Source organism: Setaria viridis, chromosome 9 (genome assembly GCF_005286985.2).
Source record: "Setaria viridis chromosome 9, Setaria_viridis_v4.0, whole genome shotgun sequence".
Taxonomy (NCBI): domain Eukaryota; kingdom Viridiplantae; phylum Streptophyta; class Magnoliopsida; order Poales; family Poaceae; genus Setaria; species Setaria viridis.
Genome location: NC_048271.2, coordinates 4,030,288 through 4,041,831, shown reverse-complemented (window position 1 = coordinate 4,041,831; position 11,544 = coordinate 4,030,288). Strand labels below are relative to the sequence as shown.

The 11,544-nt window shown below is 43.2% G+C and overlaps 1 non-coding gene across 1 annotated transcript; it reads right to left on the bottom strand.

Moving 5' to 3' along the window:
- Positions 1-314: 314 nt before the first annotated feature.
- On the bottom strand, positions 315-447 carry LOC117841201 (U4 spliceosomal RNA). Its single transcript, XR_004637225.2, has one exon. It is a non-coding gene; the product is annotated as a U4 spliceosomal RNA (small nuclear RNA).
- Between the last annotated feature and the right edge of the window lie 11,097 nt (positions 448-11,544).

The window sequence follows — 11,544 nt, the reverse complement described above, 5'->3', positions numbered from 1 at the left end:
CCAATTAGCAGGGCTAATTGTAACGTGATGCAAACTATGGGTTGCAGGCCTCGGGCACTCGGGATCCGCACACTTGCCCGCAGGTCTGGGCTGGGAGTGGAACGGCGGGGTGGGGTGGTCTCGCGGCTGGGCCGGCTTGTGTGCGGTGCCAAGGCGGCGACGATGGGAGGTGGTGCATGCCACAAGATGGGAGGGGTGAGTTTATTAAACATGCATACCAGACTTGGATGAGAGAGCCCATTTGCAGGGCTAGCTACGGACTGAGTTGGTAGCCTAAATTTTTTCATTAGGAATTGTAGGGTTTTACCCTGGTTAGAGGGTGCCCTTTCCAGAAATTCTCTGTGGCCCAGGTGGGCCGCAGAGGGGGTTTGGAAATAGTTTTCAACCAGCAATTGACGCGCCTCGGTATGACCTCACTAGCTGCGTCATTGCCCCAAGCGCAAAGATGCGTTACCAGATCGCCCAAGGCGTCGTTTTATGCCACGTTGGGGGGAGCTAGATTTGCTAATCCAGCCGATGTGGTACTAAACAACAACCGACCTGAATCATGGGCCTGCCCGGTAGTTCAGCCCAGAACATGGGCTTTAATAATTTGGAGAACAGCCAGCCTTGCTGAAAATTCACAATATCATTATGAATCAATTGATCTAAATAAATTGTTATTAGCAATTAAATATTATTTTCATTAATGTACGCGCTGCACATGGTTACATTGGGACCTATAAGAGACCAAAAAAAAAGGTTTGTCCCCACAGGATGGGTTCAACTCATGTATGTACAGAGTCTTGTTTCCTTTCCTTTATCAGAAAGATGCACAATATGATGTTTCTTGATGCTTTAAGACATCTCCCAGACTCCCACAATGCAAGTCCACTATAGCTAGATTCAGGGTGCCTCGGAGGAACGACATGTGCCACTTGATCGGTTGCGATTCTGATTTCACCTTGAGGCAACCACTATTTTTTTTTCTTTCATGTTTATGTGCAAAAATAAGCTAACGTTAGTCGCAGCTTAGTGCGCACCGGTAGCGCTGTTTTCTGTCGATAAGCATCAAACCTGATGGTAAAGCATCAAACCTAATGCAATGCTGACGGGCCAGGGATAGGGATTATTGCTCTGAAACTCCTAAAAAAAAGACCGCACTACATGCCGTATATTAACCTCGATTGAGTGCTGCTTGCATGGCAGTATGAAAATAGGCAAAAGATTGGATTAGCAAGGAGGCGAAGGGGAGCCACAAAGCGCTATGGCAAAAGGTAGAGTGTGTTACATGTGAGCTGAAGGTTGGCAGTAGTTTTTGCGGCTTATTTTTTTAAACCTAATTTAGTTTGACAAGGAGTCAGATCAATATATAGCATCTTGCAGCTTATTTACCGGGTAGACAATTGGTTAAGAATAATTCAACTCAAAGGATTTTATTTAATTTTTGTTTAGTTGAAGAGAATGCTTGAATACATGTCACTTCTCTATTGATAAAAAATGTGATTACATTTCCTAAAATTATCGAATATCATATTTTTTATATTTTATAGATAATGTGTAGAAAATCCAGCTTCAGCATCTCAATAAGGGAGAATCAGTCCACAAATAATTACATATGTAGACAAGGCTACACGATCTCAAACAAAGTTTTGAGAATAAACAAGCATCTCAAAAGCTAATACGTGAATTAAAAGGCCATCTCCTTTTTTTATGTAATAGTCGAAATCTCATCAAGATGCTCCGTTCTCTGAGTGTGTTTGGACAATGGCTTCATTTTTTGATTCATATATGAACCCCCCCCCCCCCCCCCCCCCCCCCCCCCCCCGCCAAACCCCCCAAAAAAAAAGTTATTACTCTTTCATCATCCATTCTGCATAGACTTCATTTCTTTACGAGCTCCATGAATCTGTTGAATTTCTCGTAGGAGGAACCCCCATGGCAAAGCTCTGTGCCCTATGCCACCGCGCCAAGCCTGTCCCTCTAGTATCTTTCCCCGATGCTTCTCATTCATAAACGAAGTGCACATGCATGTACATATATTCACCTTGAATATTGGTAAGTGCTTCGTAGTGAGAAGAAGAAAGAAGATAGAGGAGCACACAAGTGATCGCAAAGATGTGAAGATGTTGGAAGATTGGGAGTTGAGGATGCATGGGAAATGAGGTATTGAGGTGAAGGTTGATTGTTTTGTGAACAAGAATGCATATATGTGGCTTTCTTTTTCTGATGTCAAAGTGATCCTGACACATGACACGTTGGTCGTACTAGTAGGAGTCAGATAAGAACATGTTGCACTTAATTTCAAGAGATGCTGCTTCATGACTATACTTTTGCGAACGATAGAAATTAATGGGATAGGAGTACAATGTTCAAGTTCCTCTAGCAGGGAACGGAACGTTCCTGTCGACCAAAAATTGTCAAGGAAAAAAGTGAGAGAGCTTCGTCAGTCGTCACCTTACTTCTCTTTGCGAGGAAGAAAGGGTATAGGAGTATTTCCTGTAAGTTTTGTCGGTCCGGCCGACAGGAAAGACTTCTTTTTTTTAGAAACAAGACAGGAAAGACTTCTTGTTCCAGTCGGTTCTTACACGTCACGGTGACAGGAATCCAGTTTTCTGGTGGTGATGATAGCTGTACTTTTTCTTAGCAATGCAAGCAAGCTACTGTCTAAGGTTACTGCCACAGGATGAGAAAACGTAAAAGATTTTCAGTTACTGCACATGCATGCATTCATGATGAACTTGATGTCCTATGCTTCCTTACAACAGTCCAACGATTTTCCTTGGGCTGCTAGCAGCACTAGTGTGCCAATCGCCGGACATCGGATTGCACAAAGGAGTTCCTCCGATTGGACCACAAGGTCGTCGATACTGCCCAACACTTCTCCCATGCTTTTGCACAAGATTTCAGCTTTGTAGAGGCAACAATTGACACCTACATGTGCTTTCTCGGACTCCAGGCGTGCAGCGACCATGGTGAAGAACCGTCAGAGTCTAGACAACTGCTGTATATGTTCTCCCAAGTCCCAACGCCACTCATTCCGAAGCGACAATGGCAACACACATATGACACAGCATAGATTGCTTGAGTGCTTGGCAGTTTACAATAGGTAAAAGAACTTCCTCACAAAAAGAGGGTAAAAGAACTGACGAGGTAGAGGAGGAGCACACGGGAGATTGCAAGAACTGTGCAGGAAGTGAGTTGAAGATTGCACCTTGAGGAAACGCAAGGTTAATTTGATTGGTTCCTTATATAGATTAGCGGCCCTACTACGCGTACAAGTCAGCATTGATTTCACAGTGCAAAATTATTTACAGCGGTTTTATTTCATGGCCGCAGCGGGCAGGTGCAGAATTAAATTACATGACCTTGAACATGTGCATCACCTTGCGGCGTTGGCTGTGGCAGTTTCACTCCCTCCCTGCCAGGCTGATGCCAGAAACTAATGCAAAGGCCCTCCTATATAATACCAGCAACTAATGCAAAGGAATCAGTAACGTGTGGAGCGGTGGCATCTTGGGGGAGACCTGGAACGTCTCCAGCTGCTTTGGCCAAACTGCATCAGCGCATTTTGTTCAAGAACCATGATTCAGAGTATAGTACAAAGTCATCTTGCAAAGTGAAAATTTACTGTTTCAAGATCAATTATTTGCTTATGAGATTCTTAGCTCTTTTCCCTTTTAATTACTAATTGCTAAACTACATTTTCCTTTCACTCTTTTGTGAGATGAGAATATACCATTTATGACAATTTTACATATATGGACATGAGTACGAGAAATACGTACAAGACCAAATTCAACGGTGACAAGTTTGCAAGAGATAAGGTTCTTTTGGTTCTTTAGGAGCTCCTAAAATTTCTGTCACGAATGTTTAGATACTAATTAAGAGTATTAAACATAGACTAATTACAAAACCAAATGCACAGATGGAGGCTAATTTGCGAGACGAATCTATTAAGCCTATTTAGTCCATGATTTGACAATGTGGTGCTACAGTAAACACGTGCTAATAATGGATTAATTAGGCTTAATAGATTCGTCTAGGGAATTAGCCTCCATCTGTATAATTAGTTTTATAATTAGCTCATGTTTAATCCTCCTAATTAGCCTCCGAATATTCGATGTGACACGAACTTTAGTCCGGACTAAAGATCCAATCACCCACTAAGCTATCTCAGCTCATTTGGGCACCTTGGTCGTCAATGACGCCGTCTCGTATCAAGTAATTAAATCAACTGAGGAATTGAATCCTGAACGCTGAGGTCGTTGTGGTCGTCGTCGTCAGCCAACTCGTCTGGGATGCCCACCAGGTAGATGCCGTAGAGGGACTGGCCCGTGCTGTCCGCCGGCAGGGAGTGGAGCACGAACGCGGGGTTGACCTTGTTGTAAACGAAGGTGACCTCAAAGCATAGGCAGAGATGATCAGCACAGCACATCCCAATCGCCATCTATCAAAGGAGCAGGAAGCGGACCCTGAAAGCTCATAAGTACCATATGATTCCCTGTCATTGCTATGAGGCTCGATGGATCTACCATTTCTCACTTGTTTGTGCTCAATTTTTAGTTTCTGTTTGGGCACACCTGACTCTATGGCTGATAGGCTGAGCTGGGGAACTATCTGCCATCTTCAACCTGTGGAATGCATTCTCCTGATACCGCTCATTCCGAAACTAATCTTGCAGATGCACATGTCAGATTAGCCTCCATAGGATAAAATATGCGATAGAGAAGTCGGAGGTGAAGGAGAAGGCACGCGATTGCAAGAGGTGGAATGTCTCAAGTGAGCCCACGATGAAACTACTAGTAGTTAACTAGTTATAGGAAAGAGGTGAACGACCATGCTGCTTTACTTTTATTACCCATGCATGTTCTTACGATCAAAGTGAGACAGCTGAAATAAATAAAGCACAACTACATGTACACTAGTCAAAGCAGGGCTCCTTTCTTTTAAACTACAGAGCAGAGCACATGGCAAAGTTAATTATTGGGAGCCGCTGTATTTGAGATCACTAAAATTTTAACAATCTTCAACCAAAGGTTGCAATATAAAAAGTCTACATCTCAAACACCAGAAAATAACGTGTAGTACACTGTTAATATGGGAGCTCAACTCTCAAAGGAAAAATCATGTATACTGCAACATTATTGACTAGGGCGTCTAATTATCTTCCTCCGATATATGATTCTTATTCGTAAAAGATGTGCACATGTGTGTATGACATTCACTTTAAACATTGATAATTGCTTTGTGATAACAAAGAGCTGAAGATGCTGGGCAGATTAGGAATTGAGGATGCATGAGAAAACGAGGTGAAGATTGATAGTTTTGTTGAACAAGAGTGGGTTCTTCTTCTGATGTCATAGTGAACCTTAGTGACACATGACGGACGTAAGTCGTACTATTGGGAGTCAGATTAGAATATCTTGCAATTAATTTCGAGAAATGCTGCTTCATGACCATTCTTTTTCCGCGAGTGATAGAAAGGGCATAGGGATACAAGGTTCAAGTTCCACTACCAAGGAACACAACATCCCTGACGGCCAGAAACCATCAGAAAAGGGGATAGGGATTCTAGGAGTATTTCCTGTCGGTTTTGGAAGGCCGACAGGAATACATCACGTCGATATATAAGAACCTTCTGTTTTCTGGTAGTGGCTTCCTCTCTCCTTGGTGCATTGCCTGACCAATCTAACAGGCCTTCATGGCTGTACTTTTTCTTAGCAATGCAAGAAATTGAAGTTACCGTGTACGGTTACTGCCATAGATGAGAAAACGCAAAAGAATTTTAGTTACGACACATGCGATTCATGATGATTTGATGTCGTACGCTTCCTTATATAACTTCCTTATATAACGATACAATGATTTTCCTTGGCTGCCTGCTGGTAGAACTGGGAGAACCGGTGTGCCAAACGCCGGTCATAGGATTATAGTAAGGCGTCCCTCCAATTGGACCACGTTCTCTCATGTTTTTGCGCAAAATTCAAGCTCTATACACTACAAGGTTCAAAACAATTGCCAAGGGGTATTTTAGAGTGGCCGAGGGGGATTGACTCTTTAGTATTTTCCTCCTCTTAATGGGCGATGGTGTTTAAGTGCAATTTGACTATTTGCTGTGAGTGGAAATGAATTCCATAGCAACTATCACCTATCAGGGAAAACTGACCAGTGCACAAATGAACAAGCAAGGAAAATCCTGCTGCCATCTGTCGGTAACTACCGCAAATCTTGTAGTGGTAGAGGCGACGCTGTACTCCCACATGTGCTTTCCTGTATGCAAGAAGAGCAGCGGCCATCGTGAAGAACCGTCAGAGTCTGCACCCCTGTTGAATATGTTCTCCCAATGCCACTCATTCCGAAGCGACACAGCATAGATTGCTTGAGTGCTTGGCGGTTAACAATAGGTAAAAGAACTTCCTCACCAAAAAGGTAAAAGAACTGATGAGGTAGAGGAGGAGCACACAAGAGATTGCAAGAACTGCAGAGCAGGAAGTGAGTTGAAGATTGTACCGGGAGGAAACACAAGGTTAATTTTATCGATTTGTGATATTAAATCAGCATGGCTCTACTATGACTACAAGTCAGCATTTATTGCACACATTGCAAAATTAATTATTCATAGCGTTTTTCATGGCCTCAATGAGCAGGTGCCAAATTCAATTATGAACCGTGAACGTGTGCATCACCTTGCAGCGTAGGCTGGTAGTTTCACTAACTCCCTACCGAGCTGAGGCCAACTAATGCAAAGGCACCTTCCTGTATAGTTGTCTGTTTTCTTGGATCTAAAATACGGTAATGGCTTCACCATGATTACGCAGTAGTGTTTGGCGATCATTTCTTTTCTGGCAGAACTGGAAGAAATAGCGGTGACTGTCACCAACTGGTTCCTAAGATTTGACCATGACCTCCCTGGTTCAACAAAAATTTTCTCTCATTTTCTTTCCCTAAATTCAAGGGCGTAACAGTGAAGCTATGCAACATGTCGTGCTTGAAACCGGAAAGCCATGTGTCCGAGAACCAAATTTGATGGCCAAGTGTTGGCACCAACCTATCTATTGATCATGGATTCCTTATGCCGCTCATTTCTTAGAGACGATGTGGCGTCGTGTCATACATTGTCACACGGACCTAGATTTTTTTTTAAATGAACCTAGCTGGAGAGCTGCTGATTATATTAAAAAAAATACACGGACCTAGATTGAGTGCTTCCTAGCAATAGAATAATGAGAAGGTAAAGAAAAATATTAAAAGAGATCATGCAAGAGCAATAGCGCTATTAAAGTGTGAGCTTAAGGTTGGCGATATATTTATGAGGTGCAACTAATAATAATAGGTATATATATTGTGGTTGTATTCCTCAGTACCATACCAAAGTGCGTTAGTAGATTTACACATGGCAAAATTTTATTTGCAGAGCACATATAGAAGCTTCCTTGTGGGCCTACAAGCGGGACACCAAAGAGTATCATTTTATTGGCTAGCTTGAAAAAAAAAGTTATTCACCAAAGTGTCCATATATTTTTGTTGTGTGCACAAACACTGCACGTAATTACACTGCAACTTAAAAAACACAAAAAAAATCATAAAATGTCTGCAATGCGCATACACTTTTTGAGTTTTGATGTTTTTAGCTTAATTTGTTATTATCTTGGTCATTTTGCGCGCGACGTATCTTTTGGCACGAAAGAACTGGATTTATCCAACTTCATGTCAAAAGTTCGCCATGTATCTCATATCCTACGCACTGCTGGGCCCCATAGCTGCACATATGTTCTCTCCACGAAGATGTGCCCTTTTGCCATTATTAGGGGCATGGAAAGCTCGATCTGCTAGACAACCAAGCTAGCGGCGGGCGCCATCCCAATGCTACTCATTCCCAAGCGATGGCAGACTCGCGTGCCATGATAGATGTTTTGCCTCAGTCGATCGAGTAGTGCTTGGCACTGAGAGGATGTGGAGCATGAAAATGGTACTTTTTTTTTTCCAAAATGGGAGCAAAATGATATGTGGCCATTTTGTTCTCATGCGGGGTGCCCCAAAGTTTGTGTCTTCTTAGAGCTCATATATATCAAAAATGGCACTGGCTGCACCATGCATGGTTACGCGATAAAATAAAACGGGATTGGCATGTCTTCTAAGGAAAAATTTACTGAATGATATATATCCCCATGACCTATAAGCCTATAATCTCAAAAAAAAGTACTTTATCACTTCCCTCACATGCAAGATCCATCATTCACGCCTCAAATTTAGAAAATAAGAGTTTGTTGCAATTATTTTATTTTGGTTGTGCCCGTCATAATTTGAACTTGGTGCTTTTGCCAATATATTGAGTTGCATGTACTGACCAGTTCAACCCAAAATGGTAAGCTCATGAAAAACATGTTGGGAAATTTATTAATATTTCAAGAATTTAAACATGATTATTGTTAATTATCAATCACACGTTGAAGAGGTATTGCATGGCTTTAAGCCGTGGAATGAGCTAGAGCGCACAAAAGTTCTAAGTCATCCACAGAAGCCGAGCAGCACTATGGACACACATGATCTAGATTACTGTTTCGTGCAAGGCAGCAGATTGACTAACAAAATACACGTACACCGGAAGCTCTTTATGGGTTACTATCGCATTGCCATTCGTACGGCAGCCACCAAGGCCTCCGCTGCCGTCCCATATTCTGGGATAATTTCAGCTTTTGGCATTGGTGCATGCATTCTTACTTAAGCGCACATCTGAGAAAGGATGAGCATCAACCTAGGTGCCCGACCGTCGAAACCTAGCTGGCCATGGAATATGCATGCCTGAGGCCTCTTATTCCGAAGGTAGCAAAGTGTGGACGCACGACTTGCATTAGGTGGTGAGAGAACAGGTAAAAGCAAAGTCTTAAAAGGAGCATGCACGCAATCGCAAAGAGCTAGCTCAAGTGTGTCAAGTCAAGTCAGAATATGCCTGGGTGATACATGTATATATGATGGGGTTTGCTACAGGTACACAAGCCGGCTGGTGAACATGCTGTTCTGTTTTCACCATTTATTAATTTTTAGATAATGTGCTGCCGTTTATTTATTTCTTCATTTAATTACCTTGAGATGAGATCAAGGCAAGCTTGACTTGACAGGTAGAGCGCGGAGCAAAAGATCTCTACTTCTTCCGTAGATGGAGGACACAGGTACAATGAAATTCTGACTTGACCATGGAAGGTAGCACACTCATTAGACTAACTGCAACAATACCCTGTAGATCGAGCGGTGGCAGCGAGCGCGGCGAGGCAGAGGCCACAGTAGCGGCGGATGGAGGATGGAATAGACGTTACTGTTGCAGGATAGAGTAATTTAAGGGGTTAAATTTTTTACAGGACTATTGGAATATTCTTTTAGAGGATTATTTATTGGGGGTATTGTTGCGGTTAGTCTTATATTAAGGAGCACTTGCTGATGAGGCTGATTACCGACCATGTTGGGGAACGGTAGAGGAAATCCCACGTCCCGTGGAATACATTTCCTTGATACCAATCACTCCGAATTACCTCTCCATTCAGTGTGTAGTTTTGAGAAAGATGAAGGTAAACAAAACTAGGGAGGTGGAGTGAGAACGAAGGAGCCCCTCGTTGATGCTACTTATAGCCAAGAAGCGAACAAATAGGCCAGTCATTTTATTTTTATTGTTAACTTAAAGTGATCTGACTTGATAGGTGGTATAAATTAGCCATGCTACATATACGGTAGCAAAGCAGGGCTCTATTCTTTAATTAAGTACCACTGCAACCTTGCACATGGCGAAGTCACTTATACCATCTCCAATTCTAAGAATAAGATAGTTAATAAAGACATATGTTCATGTTCAATTTGATGTTTTTTGGCATATGCTTCGTTCTAAAACAAAAGGAAAAACACTTCTCCTACCCAAAGTACAATATGGGACGAGGCACCCCGAGCAGTTCAGCTAGAATTCGCTTCGTTCGCATCTCCAGTGGGCAAACTGTCAAGCAACCATGATGTCCGGTACCATTTCAGGATGCCACTCATTTCTAGACAGATTACAGATGCACGTATTGGCCAGACTGAATCTACGCCCTAACAATACATAACACAGATTGTTTTTTTCTTGCAAATGGCAGAGTAATTTTTAGTGGTAGTTTAAGAGATGATGTCCCATGACTGCTTTTTCTGCGATGGGATGGGGAACAACTAATGTTATTCCTTGATACATGGCCTGACCAAACTGAGCCACTTATTTTTTTTTCAGGTAAAGAGAGTGCTTTAATAATTAAACATCGATGCTGTTAATTACAATCGATGTTGATAAGGTCGAACACGCACACAGGCATTTGCCTAAACTAAACTGTACATCTATCTAACAACGCTAATTCATTTGCTACCTGGTTGCACTCTTCACATGTTCTATCTTCCACTCACCAAGCGACTGAGCCATTTCTCTTCCCACTGATATTGCAAAGACAGTATTACGATTTATTGTTTTTTTTCTTTTCAGGGCACTTACTACTCTGGCACAATCAAAATCTGAGTATAACTGGAGATTTGCACCATTTGTTTGGCTAGATCTAGACTAATCCCTTTGACACATGCACTTGCCTCTGCTTCCACTGCTTCTGCACATCTGAACAGCACACGCCAGGCCGTGAACTGGAATCCCTCAACCCCCCTTGCTATTTCTCACCACCACACCAATCCCTGCCTTGCTTGATCCTGCAACGAAGGAGCCGTCCACGTTGATTTTCGTCCAACCATTCGGCGGTAGTGTCCAAGCAGTCTTGGTCAGTAACCTTCACCCCATAAGGCCTTGTTTTCCGATCGTTTGCTGAACAGACACCAGTCCCTTTCCTTTCCGATCCTCAGTGCCTTCTGGTTTCCACATTTCCGTCAGGTTCTCCTGATACCCAAGCAGGAATTGAATTCCTGGTGCCGCCAATTCCGAAGAAGGGGATGCATTGCGGCGTCGAGTCATACGTTGCCACACGGACCTGTATGGCTGTTTGAGTGCATGAAAGCAATGGCTGTCGTCGAGGTGGCGGCTGCGCGAGCGTGGCGTAGAGGCGCCGGTCGGATCGGAGTGCCCAGCAGCGAGGTGGTTGTCTGCTCGCGCAGCAAACAGCATGCTAGCCGTCAGGAACAGAGGCGAATTCTGGCCGGGCCACGACGACCTTGTCTGCTCCAATGCTTCTCTGACCTTCCGAAGGTTTCGAGACACGCAGCAGCGTCTCTTTGAAACGTGGGTGTTCTTGACTGCCAGGTCAGGCCCCAATTGTGGCAGCTAGCTGTTGATGTCAAAGCCATCGTTGGTCATGAATTCACGATGCATCTCATTCCGAGCAACAACTCGACGTGTCATGCATGTGACTTGTAAGTGCTCTCTCATTCACCTTGCTAGATTGAGTGCGCGCGGGCGCTTGCAAGAGCTGGAGTGCGTGATGAGAGGAGTGAACTGCAGGTTGGTAATATATATAGTAGACTAGTGGCAGTGATTAATACGTAAATTGGTAAATAAAGGAGGTAGATAGAGGAGATAAAAGGAGCACTCACGCAGGCACACAAGAGTAAAAT